This window comes from Lepisosteus oculatus, chromosome 3, assembly GCF_040954835.1.
Source record: "Lepisosteus oculatus isolate fLepOcu1 chromosome 3, fLepOcu1.hap2, whole genome shotgun sequence".
NCBI lineage: Eukaryota > Metazoa > Chordata > Actinopteri > Semionotiformes > Lepisosteidae > Lepisosteus > Lepisosteus oculatus.
The window spans coordinates 58,287,409-58,306,935 of record NC_090698.1 but is presented as its reverse complement, the minus strand read 5'-3'; the positions used below and the strand labels follow the sequence as shown (position 1 = coordinate 58,306,935).

Sequence of the window (19,527 nt, the reverse complement as noted above, 5' to 3'; positions counted from 1 at the left end):
ACACATATATCAATCATAGCTGCACAAGATACAAGATTACAAAAGATTTTCTGACTCACAGCTTAGATAGTAATGTTTTCTTGTCTATCGTCCATTCAGGTGTATATTGTCTGTTTTTGTACAGTTGTCTAAAATGGGAATTCAGTGGGATTGAAGTAAGAGAAAGAGCAAGACATAAACCAATTTTCAAACCCTTTCTACACATGCTGTTATGAAGTGGTATAGGTTTTAGTACTTTTACATTATTTATCCTAATGTGCACTGACATAATTTTTTATGTATACTAATATGCAGTTCTGTTGAGTCTTGGAACTGAAGGGTTAAAAAAAACATATTTTATCATATAATTTCCAGTGTTTAGCACCCATTTGAGATCTTTCTGGTCCCAGTGAAGATTTACAAGCCTCAATTCCCTGCAGTTTACTTTATCACCTTCACTGAGATATGAGATTAACTGATTCCTTTGTTAGGCAGAGATGTCATAAATAATTGAATTTAGATGCAAAATGAGCTATGTTTAGTTGATGATCATACTAGAACTTCTGAGTAATCACCTTAGATTCTCTTTGACTGCCATTTGTTTTTATAGCTACTGATTTTACTCTACTGTACGTGTTTGTCTGGATCTGTATTTTACAATTGAAAACATTGACTTTCTCTGCAGTTTATTTCTTGCTTGTGAAAGAATGTGGACCTCGATACTTTTATATCTTTTCTTTCCATGGTAACTCAGTGCAAAATGCTTATGAGCACGAACGTTGGCTAAGCATAATGGGTCATATGGTTATGACAGAGACTTAAACATGCTTGAATTTCTCTGTATGGAAGGCATGACTGTAATTATGCAAACTGTTTTTTACTATAGATTGTAATTAGTGCCATTTGTAACCTGATTGATACAAAAGCTGGATGTGCAATTTGTGTACAGTACATACTGTATATTATGATGATGTCTCTAGTGCTGTCGGTTAGCATATCCACATGTTAACCGATAGGTTAAGTTGCATTCAAAATGTAACAATGCAATAGAAATACAAATGCAATAATACCATTGGAAGAATCTTATTTGCGTAGATTTTTGATCGCCACATTACCAAAAAGATATTCCTGCTTTGGAAACAGCTGAGAGAAGAGCCTCCAGATAAATTCCCCTGTTTGAAGGAATACCCTAAAGTGAGAGATTAAAAGAACTGAACCATTTTAGTCTCAAACAGAGAAACTTCAATACAAGAGAATCTGAGCCAGGTATTCAAAATCCTTACAAGCTTAGGCAAAATCAACCCAGTCGCCTACAGCTAAAACATGAACCAGAAGACACAAGTGAAGACTATTGTGAAAGCGCATTTAAAATGGGAGGCACTTTTTTATCCAATGTGTTGTGGGAATATGGAACAAGCTACTCAGCCATGTTATTAAAGATGATGTCCTGGTCTCTTTCAAGACATGACTGGATAAAATCCTTGGATTGACTAGCCACTAACTACAAAACTGTTCTTGTTTGTAAACTACTATACGGAAATTACAGTGCAGAAAGCATTACATCATTTACCAGGGGAAGCAAACTGTAGTGTGAAAAGTTTGTATTTCAGTATGATAATGGGCAGCCAAACTAAATGTAAAATCTTAAAAAATGACTTGCAAAGAAAAGTTATTATCTTACGTATTTTGTTATATAATTTTAATTGAAATACTCTGTGATAAACTAGCTGTTTTTTTCTTTTTGGGATGAGAAGCACAGCGTTGTCAGAGTTTTTTTTGGAACATAGCTGAAGCGATCAAAGTTAGGGTTGGGGTTAAATGCCACAATGAATCAGTGCACGGAAGTTCATACTACAGTATAATCCTAAAGACGTTTCTATCTTCACAATGTTAAAAAAGTTTCAAGCAAATAAGTGGATATTGCAGCAGCATTATATTAGCATTACTTTTTGGTTGTGAGGAGACTAAAAAATGTTCTTTATACAAAATGTCTACCTTGTACTATATTGCAATTCGCCTTTTTGTCTGATGTTGTTACAATGTTATTTGGTTTGCTGGTCTTCTCCTGCAATGTACCACACACTCGTACAGTACAATATTGTTCCAGCTACCTTGACTGACTTCCTTTCATTATTTGTACAACTATAAGAGGTGTTTTCAAGGTGAGAGATGATGAAAAGATGTGAACTTCACGACACCTCTTCTGAAAGAACGAAAGAACAAGGTAAACATTGGAAATGGTATGATTGCTGCCAAACAATCCAGTTTGAAATTGCACTGCTGGGTCCAAACCATCCAGTAAGCAGAGTCCAGTGAGAGTACACCACTGTGCCCAATATGTATGTACTATATAAGCAGGCATACTCCTTCTGTCATTTGTCAATGAAAGAAGACATTACCGCAGGGAAAGGTTCAGCATGGTGTTTAAAACTCAGATGGTGTCTTTGCTTTTCTGGGCCTGGGTGTTCATTGATTGAAGTTCAGCTGCCGTAGCAATGGCATTCGTGGTCAATGCCAACAAGACAGCTGTAATGCTGCCATGGTCCTCCCAAATGAACATTTTCTGCCTAAAAATAAGTGCCAATAAGGTTGCAGTAAAGTGTACCACAAACACGATCAAAGTACAAACATTTTTATAATGCCATGTTTCCACACAGGAATCTGTCCGATCTAATTTTCATTTTATTATATTTTTCTCATGTAACCGTAATGAAAACATCATTTCAGAAGAGCTTTATTTGATGAGTTTGTTGAGACTTCCTATTTTGTGAATCTTCTTAAATAAATGTGCCTCTCTTGTGATTAAGGCATGAAATCTGCTGTCTTTAAGAATGGCTTTTTTCTTATATTTCATGTTTTTGCTCTAAACCTAAGATGTCTGACTTCAAGGCAAGTTATCTAATAGAAAATGAAGAGCAATTAAACTTTGGAGGCATGATTCACAATTTAATTCTAAAAAGCAATTTAAAGGAAGCATAAAACTCAGTATGTATATTAAAGTGTACACTTCCTAGCAGCAAAAGGCTAAATACTGTTTTTTATGCTTAAACGTTTGGAAAAATACATATATATACTGTACATGTATATTGACTCTTGTCATGTATATATTGTATAACATGTATATTCTCTAGTATAATTCTGTATCTTAAGTCCTTATCCAGTCTACACAATAAATGTTTTTGAGCATTTTGAGCAGAAAACAAGAGCAGCTCAATAGAGGAAGCTGGTGCTTAATGGGGCAAAATAAAACACTCAGAACTCAATTATAAAGAAACCTTTTGTAGAGACCTTTCTTTCAGGCAGTTTTCCAAGTGCTTATAGTCTGAAGTTTTACTACAGTACATCAGTCTCTGAAGTGGTGTGTGTACTGGCATGTCTTTAGTGGGGGCAGACCAAGCACAGCGGCCAATGCAGCTCTTTGCTTCAATGACTAAAAATCATTAAAAAGAAGCAGTACATTTGGCAATTATTTTTAAGACATTAGCCTTTTTTCATTTCTTGAAGCATGCTAGCCCCTGGTTTTCAGTGTTCAGCCAGTCCTCCTAATCCATCCAGGGATGACGGCCACGCTTGTTATAGTTTTTTTGGAATGTGCTTTGTTTGGATCTGGAACCTTCGATAAGTGCCTGTTTCAGAGCATTATGGGTTCAGATAATGTGGTCCTTGCAGATGAAGAAAATTCATTGACCTCTAAAGGACGTAGAATTCATCAGCTCACTGAGTAACCTTGACCCATTTACAGCCTTATCACCAGATACCCCTATGGATATTTTTGTTTCAAGAAATTTGTCTTCTAAAGCAATTTTTAGTTTTTGCACTTAAGAACTAAAATGGAGAAAAATTGAAAATTGAAAACTTGTTTATAGAACATGAACAACTCACAGAATGATGACTTGCCTTCTTCTACAACACTGCCGTTCTTCCACTAACTAGTAAAAAATGCTGTTTGCTCTTCTGTCTTTGTAAAACATTTTCCACACATTTGCCTACAGTACACGTACTGTACCATATCTGGTTCTAGTAGAATACTATTTAACTGTATTCGTTTTGTTTTGCCTAAGTTGCCCGTTAACAGCTGAACATCTCTCAAAATGTGTAGTTCCCTGCAAGAAAGTTTCTTCAGCATATTTTTATGAAATAGAATCAGGTGCATAAACTGTGTCATTTGACTTGATATCAGAATTTGCAGAGTCAACACTGGCAATAAAATTATATTTTACAGTTAGATTTGGATTATTAAATGAAAAACTACTGTCTATATAGCAACCTATCAAGCTGCTCTAGTAGAAGTATAGCATTTTCATCTTTTTTTGCTGCAGAGCTTCCCCTCTGAATTTATGGATCTCCTGATAGTCTGCCTGTGGAAATGTGATATATAAGATTTTTACATTTTATGATTCATAAAATAGAAAATTCACTGAATTTAGTGTACTTATAGTGGAAAACTTTTTAAACCTGCTGTGAAATTTTCTAAGTATCTGGAGAATCAAATAATTAGATTAAGTGAAGGCCTAGATGGAACAAACTCTGAACTACCTAGAAACACAGCCTCATACCACTAGATTCTCTGTACATATTCCCAAAAGAAAACAAACAAGATTACATTTTTCACAAGTGCGCTTTGGGAAGGAAGGGATTATGGAAATAAATCCAGACGTTTGGGAAACAAGACGAGCCATCAGGATTATTTACAAGTGCTGTAAAACATCTTATTGCAGCCAATTTAACCTTCTATATTTAAATAAGATTGATCTATTCTCTGGCACTGATTGTGCTATAAATATTGTTCGCATTTCAATGTAGTGAATTTCTTCTTCCTTCCAAAGTTGATTAACTAATTCCTAAAGAAACCTGTGAATCATCCTCCAGTGTCGTGGCATCTCTGTCTGTAGAACATGTATAATAATATCTCAACCCCAAGACTAACTTGTTCTGTGTCATCGCTGTGCAGCTCTTGGCATTTCCTGTGCTACAGCAGCAGAACATATTGTTAGTAAATATTGAGCCAGCTTGACAGATCATTATTTACATCTGGAACATCTACTTACATGACTTTTCCACAAAGAAACAAATCAGCCTTTGTGTCATTGATCCGTGACCATACGGCTGCTGTCACAAGTGACTGAAAGGCGTTTTATTTTCTATTTCAGAATAATGAATTCCCAGTTGTTTATGGAGGAAAATTAAAGAACAAATCCATAGTGGAAATCTGATCTTAAAGAATAGAATTTGCCAAGAAAAAAAAAATGTAAGTCTTATATCCATGAAGTGTATGGACATCTATGGTATTCTTTGCCACTGGAAAACAATTTTTCCAGGTTGTTTTTTTCTTTGGACTGAATCCTATTAAAGGATATTAATACGAACTGAAGCAATTCTTCAGTCTCAGAGCTCCTGGTTTCATTATCACGTGTTCAACTCTGTGGTTTCTTGTTTTCTCTGAAGGATACTATGAATCTGAGTCAGTGAGGCACTCTGCATTCCACCTGGGATTCTCAAGCTTGATCCTCTGAAACTGTGTTGCCCACTCATTCGATGACAAATTGTGGCTAATCCTTCATTTATTTCATGCTTTTCTTATGTAGTGATACTTTCCCAAAGAGATTGGCTATCTTAATAAGGTTCTGTACTACTATATATGACTGACTACTAGAAAGCCATTCTGTGTTAATTTGTTCTAATTCACCTACCCATCAAAAACTCTCATCTTATTTTCCTTGCACTCAAAGGAGCAGAATAAATTATCTTCTTAATAATGCATTGCTGGGCTCATTATACTGTATATTGATATAATAAACTGGCGTATACGGCAAAGTTGCAAACGTATTTTTAGTTTTAACTCTTGAATAAGGTTTTATGACTTCAACATCCCTCTGTACATATAGATCTTACAAAAAGAAAAATGTACAGGCCTAAATGGTACAGTAACTGTCTTCCATGTGCAGTATGTGCTCAGCACTGGATTTGGAAAATCCTAATGAGGAAATGCCTAATGAGATTCTTAATGAGATTCTTAATTTCTTACACATTTACCTCAGTACTGTTTTTACTCTATAACAAAAACCATTGTTTACTTTCCAAAAAAATGCAGCCCGAGTTAATCTCTCAGAATAATGCAGTTTGCCAAAAAGCCTTGGATTTGTCTTAATGGGCAACAACACGAAGGCTATAAACACGTCCTGGAAAGATGAAGGTCTGTGATCTGGAGAAAAGCACTCTGACGTCTGTGTATCTCTTATTAGGGAGTGCCTTTGGTTTCTAGTTTGTACAACCATTTACGAAACATTTAAACCTACTTTTTTACACTTTTACTACATTTACTGTACTTTTTTATTTTGTGCTGTTGTATAACGTTGTTTAAATAAGGAAAACATGTTCTGCATTAGATTCTTAATGTCAATGATACAATGAGCTTCCAAGGTCTAAAACTGAAGAAAACCTGAAGCACTGGGATATAAGCTGACCGCTGCTTCAGTTTCGATACAAAAATGTAAAAAGTAAAAAATAAAAGGTATTCTCCATTGCTATTCTTCTTTCTCTTCACGTAGAAGCCTCAGCTTCCTGGTTTTTAAACCATTACCTGTCTGGTTGTCTTTTCTCCAATTCGGCAGCTGACTGAAGTCTCTGAATACATTCCAAACAGCTTTCTGGGAAACATAGTTCAGGCCAGAGCTTCCATCTTGCCTGTATCTGCCATCCCCACAACACACATGCACTGTATACAAAAGCCTATACGGAGGAGCAGAACTTGAAGGATTATACATGATAATTTATCATTTGCATTCCATGCAAGTTCTTGAGATTAAATTGACAATTCAGAACTCATTTATCAGAGTCTCACTTTGTTAATGTTCTTCTAATCTTTTAGAGGTTATAAAGGATGGATACATGAAATTTGTAGCCCCTAATTACAAAGTGTTACACATAAAAGAACATTATCCTTTTACAAAAGACGGAAAGAGTTTAATTAATGAACATATTTACCATAAGTGATCCATCACTTATCAGTCACTCCAGCTCAATTACTGGTTCTGTTGTTTATTGTTATTGCACAAATTAAGATTTTTGCAAGGTCGGATAGAGATACAGTACTCTCATGGTCTGTATTCCAGGAACTCACACATAAAATCTGCTCTAATGATTCTCTTTCAGGACACCTTTTGTGCAGGAAAAAGGTAAAACTGCTTCCGTTCACAATATTGATATTAAACTGGACTGGGAAATTCACCTTTATTTGAGCTTCCACAAATGCATGTAGTTCTGACCTTAAAGAGAACTTGAATGTCTCTCTAGTGCTTGTCAGATGTTGAAGCTTGAGTTCCAAACCAAATAAAGGGAAATCTAGTTTAGCTGCTCTGAGCAAATGTGGTCTGGAATGATTTCATGTGTCACAATGGCACAAAGGACATGTTCAACTTAATGAGTTTGGATGATAAATTGAACCTTCTAAAAAAGCACTTAGCGTGCAACCTTCAGAGCATAGTGATGTGATAAAGGACTTTAAAAATGAATAAAAGTGGAATTACTGAAAATAAAGTACAATTCTATGATAGCTGCTGAAGAATACATCTAAAAAAAGTAGCCATCGATCTGACTGAACCTCTGGCCTTCGATATTTCCCCTTAGTCCCTCGACTTCGACTTCAGCCCAGCGTCTAGGATAAGTAGCCATCGATCTCCTCTCCCTTTCACCCTTTTCTCCGACCCTCATGAACTCTCAAAATAACGCACAGGGTCCTTCCTCTCCCTCGTGGACACAGCATTCGTAACACATACTGTAGGAGGTTCTCCTGCTATCTGGAGTAGATAGGCTAACCCTTATATAACTGCAATGCTTTGAAAAGTTAAAGTGTCGTATTTTTTTTTCTCTTAGAAATTAAGACTTTTAGTGCTTAGCTAAGGTCCCCATGTCACAATGAACCTAATGCAAAATATTGCAGCAGTGCATTCGGTGAGAGAAGGCAGTAAAATACAAGACATTTGAAAATTTGAAAATGTTACCTTATTCCTACTGTAAATCAATAATATGTTAACAAAGTTAAAATAATCGATGAAACATTACATATTCACATGTTCTATATTTCATACAGATCATAGAAACAATCATCCTACTGTATATACTGTAAAATAGTACAATTTCCATGATAGTGGACATCAGGCTTTACAAAGCAGGGTTATCTCTGTTGTTCATTTAGTTTGAAGTTAATGAATTGATTTTATATTGATTTTTTAGATCTAGATTTTTTATGTCAAAGGTTTCCAAGATGCTGAAGGTACAGGGGGGACCCACTTTATCCAGCCCACCTGTTTAGCAATAGTGAGCAGCAGCCCAGCTAAACAGCTGATCAAGCAGAGGAGTGAGAAATTTCCTTGCCAACTGAATTAGAGGGAAAGCCCATCATAGAATTTACCCATGGCACAGGGTCAATATCCCTGTTTGAAAGAACAGTGGCATGGGATGTTTAATAAAGAAATTATCTGAAGGAATCTGAAGATCTCCTCTGAAGGATGTTACCCTGCACAATGCAGTGTCTCTGGTCACCATTCTGGGGCAGTGTTATTGGAAAAAGTCAAGGGGGAAGAGTGCCCCCAGCTGGTCTACCAACAGCAGTTGCAGTTGCAATCTGGTTTTACTCAGGTGTATCCCACCCTATTACTGACAAGTCCTCAGATCTGAGAAGAACAGAAGATGAATTACCATCTTATAGTATATGCTTAACACTGAAAAAATCTATACTTTATATATTTTTTTCAGCAACACTAAAATTTTCTTGATAGACTCTTAGAAATTACAGTGGAGGATATTTTCATGGGAAATTCTGACCTTTATATTTGAATGAATTATGTTAAATATGTTACTAAATTAAATGTTTCTTAAGAGGGAAGCATCTTCGCCAAAATTTTATACTGTACTGTATGTGAAATCATCAGTCATCCCTCCCTTTCCTGGGGGAAATATGTTCCAAGACTTACCGCCAAAAGCGTAAATCCGCGAATAATTGACCGAGCTTCCCAAAACAACCACCGTATCCACAGTATATAAAAACAACATTTTAGTAATATTTTTCTAATTGAGTGTAATTAAGAGAACATTCGAGAGCATGACTGATTTTCGCATTTTTTGACACATGGAAAGGGAGGTGAAAGACGAAGGCACGGCATAAAAGCCTTGGCAAGAAATGAATAACTGGTTCACTTTCGCTGGTTGCAGTTTCTTTTCTTTGGAGAAACGTTGTGATGGGGAGCTGCTTCTTCTTTCCCTTTCAACTCCTTGAACAGATTTTCTTTGTTTTAACATGTTTAAAACTTTCTCTGCCAAAGTCACCACTTTCTTGCGTCTTTTAGGTCCGGGAGAACTAGCACGACAACTAGAAGCACGATTAGGTCCTATGTTTAATGAAAATAACGGATATGTGGCACAAAAAACTTCACTTGAACAACGAAACGCGGAGATTTAACGGACACGAATAGACACACAGTCGGACTAATACGCAGGGCGGGGAAATACGGGAATTTCTTTGGGAGGGTGCGACGCGGAAAAAAAAACGTGAACTACGACCCCGCGAAAATCAAGGGATCTGTAAATGGCATTTGGTACTGATTACTCAATTTTTGACAATTTCAGGTTTATGCATCATTGCAATGTTATAATAATAGTTTAACATTAAGCATTCAAAGCTCTAGGTTATTAGTAGTACAGTATGTATTGTAGACCACATGCTGGAGTAGTGACACTTTTCAGGATGGGCACTGGGTTATTTAGATGCAGATTAGATGGGAAACCCCTACCTTCAGCACTGTCAGTCCTAAACTAACAGCTATATAATTTGAGTACATATAGATCAGTTCTGACTGATTATTGACATGTACTGTACTTATTTGATATAATTATTATGATTATTACTGTAAAAGGTGATTGTATTTCAAATCACTACAACTACTATTTTATCACACCAAAGGATAGACCTTATTGATTTAATTGTATTTCTTGTGCTGCATACTAATGAAATACTGTATACAGTATATTGAAATTCAAGTAGTAAATGACAGAAATAATACGTTTTGAGTTAAATCCTCCTAGGTTCATGAGGGTACTCAGCCTAAGCCCTTGCACTAAAATAAATCGCCACTAGGAGTCATCCAGCCAAGATACTTGATTATCACAAATTATGACTTATGCTCTTGACAACAAAGATTTTCCAGGGTGTTATGATGCTGACAAATACGAACAGATTTGGGGAGTTATGAGTAATAATTTTAAATGTCAGGTTTGTTTTTTATTATTGTTTTTTGGATGTGATTATTTTTACTGTTGGAGCTCGTTTTGAATCCAGCTAATGTTTTAAGAGGGATACAAAACAAGTTGCAATATTGTACAGTATATCATAATTAGGCAGCTACTTAACTTGATTATTACAATCTAGTAACTTGAATTATACTGCTTATTCACAGATGCTCACTTCTAAAAACAAAGATTGGACATTTTTTTTTAAAATTCAAAAGTAACTTATTATAAAGATGTAGCAATAGACTAGGTGAGATAAAGTAACAGTAAGAATTTAAAGTACGTTGGGGGGAAATATGTCCCCTATAAAGCACAGTGAGAAGCTTTAGCATGGATGTAAGTCATTCAATATTTATTTTCTTAATTACTTGTTATATGCTTACCAAACAACTTTTTAAATACACTTACTTACTGAAGAGAATGATTGAAAATGGAAAATTTAATTAGCAGAGTAGTCCTGGCTGATTTGTTTAATCATCTCTGCATCATCTGGTAAATATGTTTTTGATGATTTTGCAGTGTGTGCAAGTGAAGGTAAGCTTTATGTATCACCACAGAAATAATCTTTGGGTAATGAAGTATCAAGACACTTCATAAAGCAAGCAGTCACATGCAATAAATATATAATCTAGATACAGTAGCACACTTCTAGAGGTTTCAGAATATTACCTTGAATTAACCTGCATCCATCTTTCATTTTACTTTTAGTATTTTAAACAAGGAATAAATGATCAATTTATTGATGCAATACATGATGCTGAACTCATCAAGAAGTTCTGGGGGGCAGTTGTTGCCCAATATCAGATGTTGTACAAGTGACAGCTGAGAGCAATAAGTGGGAGCTACAGTATATAAAATATATCTACTGAGATATACAGTATCACATGCTTTTGAATATATGTTTTTATGTTTATTACTATTTAAAATTACATTATATCATACAACATACTTTAATATGCATACCTGTTTTAATTAATGGGCTACATGGCCAATATTAAAATATTGATTTCTAAAACATGTATAAAGGGTATCATATGCAGTGCAGGATTTAACTGAAGTTACATGAGTTTTCATGTAACATTGATAGATCTCTAAAATACTGTGTCTGAATGGTATACAGATAGCCGGATGATAAATCTACTGAAGATTTATGTGTCTCCATGCTTATAGACACTTGGAATCACTGGGTTGAACACAAAGATTTTTTTAATATGAATAATTGTGACATAATGATCAAATTGCATGGAATTAGCCAAATATAAAGCATATTACACTGTGCTCATCATTTAGATCAATCACATGATCACAAATGTAAATTGCTTCACTGTAAAGTAGAACTGACAGTTTTGACGTTGTTGTTTCAATACCTCTGAAGATCACTGTACTGTATGTATGCTAGGTTGCATTAATTTTAATGATAACACTGGTGATATCACATGTATGATAAAGTTTTTCAGTCTTTTTTCCTGTTACGCGCGTTTAGCTATAGCACAGCTCTGATGATTTAGACTTTTCCTCCTACAATCACGTGTCTTTTTTTTACCACACTAAGATTGCATGATGATTTTTAGAGCATGTCCAGTGCCACCAAGGTACACATACATCATCACTTTTTCCAAAGATTTTTATTAAGTTATTTTCTGTTTAGTATTTCTTATATTAAAGAGGCTATTAGACTAGGTTTATTCAAAGTACCTGTGCTTGTCTATTCATATAAAATGATCGCTTAGGAACATGTGGCACAGTGGTCTTAGTTACTTTTACCATTATGTTTATGTATTTATAGCTTCTACACCATCTGGTGTTCATACATGGCAAGAATGAGTACAAATTTGATTATGCATATAATGTTTTCACAGATTTGACATTGACAGAATCACTTATTTTCAAATATTTTTATCACCCAAAACTAACGTATTAAAATAAGCTAACGATGATTAAATGAATGGTAATCGATGATATCATTTGTATCTCTACTGAAAATGTACAATACGGTACATGAAAATGTCATGTGAGGTGTCTTTAAGTATACAGGATGTGCACAAGAATGTTTTAGAAATCTTTGTAACTTGTTTTTGTTGGTGTGCTTGCGAATGGAAAGAAAAAATAATCAATATTAAGTTGCAAAAAAATTAATAAAACAGTTTATGCAACAAGATATACTATAGGTGTGGGGCTGTTGCAAAAAGTGAAGCTAGTTCATCAATTAAACAAGGAACTGGCCAGATATCATTACCTTAGCTTTCCACCTTTAATTGCAATGTCTGTATTCCAACAATACCTCAGTGTTTTATACTGTCCTGGTAGAAGCTTTTTTTCCTAATGCCTAAGCCACCGTGCGCCATCTGTAGGACCATATGATCACAGTATCAGCCTAGGAGACCCTTTTCAGATATTAATACAGATGAACATCAGATGGGACAAGTTATGGACTATAGAGAGAATGCACCATTGCAGAGGGTCAAAGTACGTTTTTTCTGAAATGTTTGTAGTCAACTGAATGCTGTGTTTTCACACTGTCATGATGCAGTAGAACACTACCCCATTTCCACCTTTAGTTTTAGAGTGCTCTTGTACTGTAGATAGAAGTGGTGTATTTAGACTTTAAGATGGGGGTGTTTTTTTTATGACAGAGGTATTAAGGACCTTGCCACCTTTCCACCTGCAATTACTTGTAACTATGATATTTATACTAAGTGTGGAGGCACATATTCTATACCTATCATATATTGAAATATTTTTATAAACATATATGCCTTAATTGGCAGCAGGTTGCTCATTGGTTAGCATTGCTGCTAACCAGGAGATGAGAAACTATTTTCATAAGATAGTATCGCAGGAGAAAATAGCCTCATCTGGATCATTCAGGGTTTTTATAAAGCGTGCAATAGAAAGACACCAGCTGAAGAACTTGATTCCTTTGGCTGTGTAGACAACCCCACCCTCTAGGGGACGATATTGCCATGCATTTCAGATGTAAGTATAAAAAGAGCCCTGAAGAGCATTCTTTCAGTTCTCAGTCCTTCTATGTTTTTGCTTAATACTTGGTACACTACCTGCCATCAAGATACTGTATGTAGCCATACAGGAATTTTCATCTTTTCTTTGTGCCACACAGCATCAGATATTCTGGTGGTTAAGCTGAATCATCATAATAACAGGCTCAGCTCAAACACAGTTACAAACCATAGAAGTGATTGCCAGGTTGGGAGAAATTCTGAAATCACTGACAGACATACAGTAGAAAGTATTTTCACCAGCTGAGTTTGTAATGTGGGTTTGAGTCATTTCTCATGAGATTCCCAGTGCTTCTACTGAATAATTGATTACTTATGCAGTTTTTTTCACATCATGTTCTCAAATTGCCTTCAAGAAAATATTTTCTGTGCCAAGAATCATGAAAGGTCCCTGTGTTTTTCTGTTAGAAATTGTGGGCTCATTTAGTAGTTTCATCTGAAAATTTATCCAATATTTTTTGGCATGTGAAAATGTTCTTTACCTTATGTACTAGTGCCTGATAGAATAGAATTGGTTGAAATATGTATGCTTTTACGACAAAACAGGTTCATCTATAAAATTTATGTTATAAAACAGATTTCATGACTGAGCATATTAGGCCAGTCAGCATTCAACCTCTGCATCAACCAATGTACAGCTCAAAATCATAAGTGCAGCTATTCAATTCCAATTTTGTTAGTAGACCAATGCTTTGTTTTGCAGAAAATATGCATTTCTTCTGTCATTTTTTATTCAGACAGCCTTCATAATTATAGGTTATAGAAATATGGGACTTCTGCTCATAAATTGCCTTTTTTTTTAAAAGAGTGATTGCAATTAAATGGATGAAGAGCACACAATTTACATAGAAGTGGTAGTCAACAGTTCGGAGCACAGAGTTTAAGTACTGTACAGTATATAGAATCAGTCACCCTTTTTCAGTATGCATAAAATATTAATTTTAAGTCTTATAATTAGTACAGTACATGTCGGCAGTTATGTTGAGTATTTAGGATTAAAAGATCAAAATTAATTTGGTGTACATTGTGCAAAAATAAAATAATCTTTTCAAACGTACTTTATTTTTCTAAACATTCTAAATATTTATTTTCAAGTTGAGTTGTGCATCCTTTTTGCATATAATGTATTTTGGAACTATTATATGTTTCCTGAGCCACAATTAAGGAAAAGTTTTTCAGAAGGTTGTTCCTAAGCCTGGAAAATATCCTTTATTATGGTTTCCAATTGCTAAACTGTACGACGTTGACTTTTACACTTCTCACAAAATATATCATTAGGTTTAATATATTTATGATGTTCTGTATGCAGTATTACTCAATACATGTCTGTTTATTCAGCATTCTCAGTCAGCTAGAGAGAGATTAGCATTTTCGATGTCTTAAATATTTTGTTTACATTGATTTAGTTACAGGAATTTGGCATGAAAACATACAATTAAATGTTACACCATCCACAAGTTTAATTGCTCCAGTAATTTTTGAGTCAAGAGCTTCGTTTAGACTGAGGTGTTTAATGTGTTTTCCATCAGGTTCTTAGTTAACAGTCTCTTAATTCTTCAAGATCTCTTTGCTCCCTGTCAAGAGGTGTACAATACAGTAAATTATAGCTTAATATTCAGTCTTTCTTTCCAGATAATGCTGATTTGGAAAGTAAACATTTCAATGAAATCAGTTCTCATTAAAACAGCCATGCTTTTCTGTTTCATATTTACTGGGGATAAAACAGGCATGTTAAAAGATTAGTTTACTGACTGTAAAGTGCCCTTAACTAATATTTTATATATAAAGAAAATGTCAGTTTCTTCTCATTCTTATGCTTAAATTAAGAGTCTGGAGGATGTTTGAGTGTGCTGAAAATGACTATGCACCTGAATGACAATGAAAGTTTGCCTGTTCTGAGCAGGTATTGTAAAGTTTAATGGGGGTTAGACAAAGCTTCACTATTACAAATATGATAGATCCTTTCAATACTACTGCAGTTAAAAATAGACCACATCATAATATTGCTCCCATCGAGGTTGCAATCTTGTAATTTAACATCATAAGTATTTTAATTAATTATGTTGCCAAAATTGAATATTTTTTTAATTGTTTGTTATCTCAACTTTAAATTAAATCTTTGAAATCTGCAACAGTAAACAAGACCTCTTATGTTCCCGTAAGCTTCACAACATTCAAACATTCAAATATACTACATTTAAAATCAACCATTTCACTGATGTGTAGCCAGAAATCAATACCCCTATCTGTACTAATATGGGTTTGAGAATGATCAAAGGGTCAAAGGTATTTTTGAAAATGTCACATTTGATTAACATTAGAAAACAAGTAAACACTATCTGAACAGTCTCTTTTGACTGCCTATAATCTGTAATGAGTCATCAAAGTGTGTTCCGATGAATCCAACTCTATCAAAGCCTTTTGTTATATACAGCAGTATTTCCACTGAAAAAGTTCACTGTTTTTGTTCGGTTACTTATGCACCTGGTTTAAAGGAGGTGTTGTTTTTTAAATGAAGGCCTGCATTCTAGTTACTTTTTTCTGTCAGGTAAGCTGAAGCTAGAAACAGAAAATACAACCTGACATGGTCCGAAAGTCATATAGAATCATATGTCTTGATATTTTGATATGCTTCAACAAAGAAGGGTGAAACTTTGAGGCCTTTAGTTCTGTCAGTCTCAATCAATGTCAATCCTTATGCCCCACCCTGTTTTCTCCCAGTCCAATATCGTTTAAGGGGGGAGGAAGACAATGCCAGAGCCCCTCTCTGATTCTTTAGAGTCCTCCTCTGGGGTTCAAGTTTTCTGCTGTGTCCAGTGGTACAATCTGTATCCCCCAAATTCTTCAACTCAAGATTCTTGTCACGATATTAGTCCCCCCTCCTTAAGGGTGCTCCAGCCCTTTCACGTGAGACTTTATTCTGTGCACCTGTTCCCTGTTCCCAGCCCATCTTAAAAGCCAGGCGCTGACGCTCATCCGGGCTCTGCATCTGATTTCCATATCGTGCGAGTCCGGGACCTGGAAGCGCCTGGTCCCGTTAAGGTTTTAACCTCGGTTCCCGTTCCCGTTCCTGTTCCCTCTCCGCCGGTTCCGACCCGGCCTTCGTGGTTTTTATCTTGTTCTGATGGATCTTCTGGTTTTGGACTTTCTCGTGTGTTTTTGGATATTCCCTAGGACTACTCTCTCGGATTGTTCGCCTCGGCCACACCTCCCCCGTGCACCAGCGCACCTTGTACACGCCCCCTTGTCTTCAGCCCCGTTTTCCTGCATGACGTTTCCCCAGTGTTTCCCCACTCCGTCGGACTGTGTCGTCCGCATAGGGTCCGGAAAGAACTGTTCATTACAATTCTCCTCTGACTGCTCCTGACTCAGAGTCTTGGGCTAAGCAGCAAACTGCCTGTATGCAGATGGCCAGGTGTCACTGTCTGCTCTCGAATTGCCTGTTGCATTTCCTGATGCATTGCTTGTTCTCCTGTTCTGAGTATCTTTCTCGGTCACAGTCAAACCGCTTCATCGCTTCTGGCGTATGGCCTCAGATCAAGTGTAGTTTCTGTTCTTATCATTTTAATATCTGATAGGCCACCTATGAGGAGGGTATATATTAAATTATGGCCAGCAGCCATATCACTCTGCACATCACAACTCAACTCAACAGATTTATTACACTTAATAGATTAGCGAATACCGGTTCTAGTTGTAAAAGATGTGCTTTGCTAATGGACCATTTGAAATACAATTTAATGCTAATTGAAAACATACAGTACAATCAAGAATATTCATTAGGTCAAGAGGTATACAGACTTAAGGTTTCAAGGTATTTTGATCATTGTGGTCTGACCTGTACTGTCTCTTGACCCCTTATGTAACAAGCCAGATAATAAGGTCTTACATCATTGGATTTTTGGACATGTTACCAAGCAGAACACTTTTTTCTGTGGAAAAGGAATATTCTGCAGCTTAGTACTACTTGTCAAAAATTTCACTTTGCCAGGCTGCTTTCATGTTTTGCTAGTGGATAAAACTAAATCAGTAATTGCATGAACTTTAGGGTTTATAAAACAGTTGGAGGGTTGATTAACTGCAAAGGTAATTTAATACTGATAGCTACAGGTTTCTCAAGCAAAACAGAACTTCCTAGACCTGATAAATCTTCAGGTTTGCATACATACCAAATATGGTTGACTTTAAAGAATAATTTTGGAAGTACTGATGTATATTTAAAAATGCTAAAGTGCTTTATGACATATTGTAGAATGACACTATAGCCACACACAGTGAGATCATCTTTTTATTTATTCTACACATCATCAAATCTACTGTATATTATAGACTACAAATTGTATACTGCATACATGCAAAATAGGGATGATACTGAATTAGTTGTCAGTATAATGAAATTATACTTTTCATTGAAGAACAGTAATAGTGCAAATACACCATTTGTGCAAGAATTACAATATTTAATTTTTCATAGGAGTATACTCCTGAGGTACAATAACCTATTTATAAAAGTGCCTTGGGAAGCATCATGTATCCACTCATTTTTGACAGTTTCCATGGAAACATTCAGTATTTTAAATGTCAATCATGAACAAGTCAGTTAATGTGAGGTTTGGTGCACTATGTTGGGAATGTTTTATTTATGTTTTTATTTTTATGCTGTACATTAACTGGAATTGTAGCAGGCTGTTTGCTAATTTGGAAAATAGTAATAGCACTGTACTGTGCTATAATACTAAACGTGGGAGTCACAGTTAGTGAAATATATTTGCACTGCATTTTAACCGTGGTTTTGAACAGACCCCTTATCCTTCAAGACGGGATGCTGCACCAGCAGCCATATCACCCTGCAGCTCAGAACTTACAAACCCCTGCAGCTCAGCAGGTGTGAGCCTGGTCAGTACCTGGATGGGAGACCTCCTGGGAAAGCTAAGGCTGCTGCTGGAAGAGGTGTTAGTGGGTCCGGTAGGGGGCACTCACCCTGTGGTCTGTGTGGGGCTTAATGTCCCAGTATACAGTAGTGACAGAAATTATTTTCATTAAAAATCCCGGGCATTTCTTGACAAGAGTAGAAGTGTTACCCAGGTGTCCTGGCCAAATTTCCCATTGGACTTTACCAATCATGGCCTCTTAATAATCCCCATCTATGAATTGGTTTCATCACTGTGTTCTCCACAATGATAGCTGATGTGTAGTGTGTGTACTGGCACACTATGGCTGTCATAGTACTGCACAGTGATGTAGTGGTGGAGCAGAGTCCCAGTTACCTGTAAAGTGCTTTGAGTGGAGTGTCCATTTCTGATAGGGGAGAACCAACAGAAAGTACAACCAAGAGCACCTCCCCTGGTCACCAGTTCTCTGCTCCAATGCTCTGAAACGTTAAAATAGAGCAAGAGATTACAGACATGTTTGACATCATTATAGTATTTGCCAAACATAACGTTGCTTTTGACTCGTCTGTGCAAAGAACATTGTTCCAGAGGTCTTGTGGATCATCTATGTGTTCTTTTGCGAACTTCAGATGGGCAGAAATGTTATTTCTGGAGAGCGGTTTTCTCCTCGCTATCGTTCCATCGACACCAGTCTTGTTCAGTCATTTTCTGATAGCTCTGATAGCTGAGTCATGCACAGCAATATTAGCCAGGACAAGAGTGGCCTGCAGTTCCTTGGACTGTTTGTTGTTTTCTTGATGACTTTCATCTTGAAAAGATGTTGGTATCCAGACTGATGAGCATCTTGAACTCTATTTCTGAGGTCATCAGAGATCTCCTTCGCCCATGGCATGACTTATTTTCACACATCTGAATGGCGAAGGCTAAACTCAAAATGTTTCTTATATTTACTATAGGACGGAGCCTTCCAAAATCTGCCCCCAAGATGTTCCTGGTTATTTAAACACCTGATTCTAATTATTCCCCCACTTTTTCACATGCCCTGTAAATTAACTACACATTATTTGTCTAATTGATTTTGTTTCAAGAGACATGGAATTGATTACTACAGAGTCTATTGGATATTAACAAAGACTGGTTTTGATTCAAGAAGGATATCATGGTGAAACTATGAAATTGCCATATTTATCTTTGTCATTCACAAACTTTTTCTTGGCACTGTAAATTGACTGTTTTTTCAGGTGTTCCTTGTCATGCTTTCTTGATTTCATGTGTTCTTGGTATAAACGTTACTGCACTGATAAATTCCTTCCAGTATTGTATAACAAGTGATGTAGTTATCCACTCATAATCTC

At 36.0% G+C, this 19,527-nt stretch overlaps 1 protein-coding gene, 1 long non-coding RNA gene and 1 pseudogene across 9 annotated transcripts in view; 2 read left to right on the top strand and 1 right to left on the bottom strand.

The window, feature by feature from the left end:
• The window catches only part of trpm3 (transient receptor potential cation channel, subfamily M, member 3), a 227,348-nt gene that overhangs the window by 97,225 nt on the left and 110,596 nt on the right, over positions 1–19,527 (top strand). The window lies entirely within an intron of this gene.
• On the top strand, positions 16,793–16,904 carry LOC138237896 (U2 spliceosomal RNA; annotated as a pseudogene).
• The window catches only part of LOC138237732 (uncharacterized), a 117,830-nt gene continuing 116,856 nt past the window's right edge, over positions 18,554–19,527 (bottom strand). The window contains exon 3 of the long non-coding RNA XR_011189096.1: positions 18,554–18,651. This is a non-coding gene — a long non-coding RNA (uncharacterized lncRNA). The remainder of the gene's footprint in view (positions 18,652–19,527) is intronic.